Source organism: Histoplasma capsulatum, genomic scaffold, assembly GCF_000149585.1.
Source record: "Histoplasma capsulatum NAm1 scaffold_5 genomic scaffold, whole genome shotgun sequence".
Classification (NCBI taxonomy): domain Eukaryota; kingdom Fungi; phylum Ascomycota; class Eurotiomycetes; order Onygenales; family Ajellomycetaceae; genus Histoplasma; species Histoplasma mississippiense.
In genome coordinates, this window is record NW_001813978.1 from 1,026,343 (window position 1) to 1,029,722 (window position 3,380).

Genomic DNA, 3,380 nt, shown 5'->3' on the forward strand with positions numbered 1-3,380 from the left:
TATAAGGCTGAAGACTTCACATCTTTTGACGGTTGAGAGGGTTTGATGTGAAGAGAGAATATATATATATACCTTTATATATTTATTATTGTAATTATTTTGGAACAGAAACATATTAACTTCATTTATTGTAAATCAATATCACAGCTTACGTATTTTCTCATGCCAGGCTTTAGAAAACAAGTTTATCCATCTTTAGAAAGATTGTTTTGCAAAACATATTTTGAAATACATGGACGGGGCTAAGAAATACAAAATAGAATGGAACAATACTAACGAAGACATGGCAGATTTTTTGGATTCTAGGCGTCTTCAGTTTTGAGAGTCTTTTGCTTCTCCTTTCAGGGTAAAGTGTCTTTGGATATGTGAAGGGTTGCTATGTGTGACAGATATTTGACAATCCCATATGGAACCTGCTGTGCACAACTAGTAGCCACAGAAGGGCTTGATGGGGCTCCGTTTGATAATTCAGGTACTCTCACTACATTTGAATCAGCATCACTGGGTTAACCATTGCCGATGATTTCTAACACAATTTGAAAGGAATATGGCAGAAGGCAGCTAGCCCCCAGTGAGGCCCCTGAATGAAGAATAGGAGATTCAAGCCCAGAGTTCCGCCAAATAGTCACACTCAATCCTGGCAAACTTCATTCCTCTTTTTTCCCATCTTGAGGCCTCAGATTCGTCAGCTGATGCACAGGACATATACCACTTTTTGTATTCCATAGGCTTGCCCCCGAAGCCGTCCAATTATGCTATACCACCGTGGTTCCGTGATGCAGTACGCGGGCAAAGTCAGGTAAAAGCGCTGAATCTTACCTTGACTTGTGTATCGCGCATCGGACATACAATCGGCCTACCTTCGAAATCCGTCCTCGCGCGATGAGGCTGGCAACATCCCTTCCACGGACACATGCCGGCAGATGGCGTTGTGGGAATGTGCGAACGCAGGGAGGCTTGTTACTGCCTACCTCATACCTGTAGACAATTGCAGAGGCGCAGCCCATCTTTGACGAAGGCAGGTTCCGCAACGGGTGGGTGGCCACGGTGTAGTGCAGCTCGTATGATCCGGGGTCAGAAAGGGTGAATGTGTTGATTAAGGCCCTGTAGATGTAATAGGGTCTTGGGTGTTGTTTCCCTGTGTCGATGACAATTGCCTATGAATTATTTCAATTTTGTGAAAGAATACTGCCTCTGCGGTCCATGCAGTTCTGCCCCGGTAGCGAATTGTCCTCCTGAGATGTCTACGACGTGATGGAATTTATTACTACTGTTGTTGGGTAGTTAGAGGTAGTGAGCTGGGAAGGGCCTCGTCGATCCTTTCTGAGTAGGCACTTCCTGTTATTGTGTCTGCAGGCAACCTCTCTTCTAAGCAGTTGAACTTGCTTGCGGGGAGAAAAACCTGATACTTGCGCAGTGAATCGGCAAGCGCAAGATATCTTGGCGCATGGTGGGGTTGACTTCTTTGGTCACAAATCTTTCCCAAACTCGGGAAATTCTTCAGTGGATGTCTCATGTTTATTTTCAGGTGTTCATTTCTCCGATCGGATAAACCGGCGCTGATTCGGGTTTATGCCAATCATTCCGTCGGCCATCAACACGGGCTTTTACGGCGCTCCGAACCCCATAACTTGATTTCGGCTTATTGCTTGAGGGCCTAGACTCGGACGTGTGGATGGCGAAAAATATAAAAATATGGAGTAAAAACAAATTTAGAGAATAGGGATCAAAACCGGTGCTTATCTCCCCATCACCAACAGCATCTAGGACAGAAGGGACTTCTCCGCCTTCTTGAACTCGCTTGCACTGCGAGAGGTGGACTAGCAAAATGGGCTTAAAAGAAGCTCATCCTGCCTGAATAAGATATACAGAGTTCCCCTCTGCGTCTAGGTATGTAGAGTATACTCCGTCCGTAGTACAAAGATAGAACCGCAGCACCAACACCAACACCAGCACCAGCACCATTTTGATTGAGAAAGTCACGCAGTCTTCAGGGGGACGCCAGCCCATGCCAGGAGTCCTCAGAAGCTATTGCTGGTAACATGTGTCTAGTAGGTGTTGACTTCTTCCTTGAGGAAGGAAAGAAGAAATCTCCAGAGAGCAACTAACAGTCGACCCCGTGAGGTCGCTGGCGTCCAGTACCTTAGTTTGTGCAACAGGTCTCAGAAGGTTATCGACAGATAACAGCAACTCACTGACGATCTAAAGACGTCAGCGATTCGGAGCGTCGCTGATGTGGCCAGTTGTTAGACTTGGGGAGAATGAGGTTTGATTCCATTGGAGCCTGTCACTGGAGGGTTGCCCGTGCAGGACGCTCGACTAAGGATGGGAAGGCATCTAATTGCAGGGTGAGTGCTGTGGCTCTCTGACTTTTGTTTGTCCTACACATTTTGCTGTTTCTGTTGTTTGAAGCGAATACTCGCGGACAGAGAGGGTGATCTGAAGAAATATGAGTTAATCACTGTTTGAGCTGTCAATTTATTGACTGACTGGTGCCACTCTTTTTTTCCAGTTTGGCATTTCGTCTTGTTTGCCATTATTCCTCAGAGTATGCTTTTATTGGGGAATCAATCATCTGGACCCGTGCCTATTTTATCTTAATTTCAAAAGAACCTTGGGAAGATGTACTCCGCAGTGGAGTAAGAACTGGGATTAACTTCCAGGCACCGAACTCTAAGGACGCCCTTTTCCGCTGTCGACTGCGTCTAATCATGGAAAGTTCAATCACCCGCGATAGAGAGTTGATCTTAACTGGAGTTTCAAAAAACAGTATTATGTTAATCCATAGGAGTTTATCTACTTATCTAAAAGTTTGGATAATTATCAATTTAATATTCCAGTTCTTGTGCTTTTCTTCCCTCATCAGAGTAGAATATAGAACCAACCGTATGTTGTTTACCTACAAGAACTTGAACATTGGATGAACGGGAAATGTAAAGTTTAAGCCAAGGTTCGAGATCTTGGTGAAGGGTTTCCGTAATTCATAGTTATGACCAACCAACTCAATAAGAATAATAAAATAAAATCAGACCCTTAGATATGCACGGAAGAGGAAGAACGGTTACTGATAGGCTACTATCAAAATCTTATCTATACAATAACCAACAGGTTTTCGTGATAAATAACCAGTATGGGAAACTTGCTCTTTGCTGATCGACTTTGTTTGCTTTTTTTTCTTTAATTCTTCTCCAGCGACTGGGCAGGGCCCTGATTTCGGAGGTGCTTGTCATCCAAGATCGCCAGGCGCACATCAAGCCCAGGCCCATGATGAAACAAACGGCAGCCATGGGTGGTGAAGAGGGGCTTTGATTACCCCAGAAAAACGCCATTGACGGTTGTACGGGTAGCAGACACCATCCATGCTACTAGTACATAGGTAC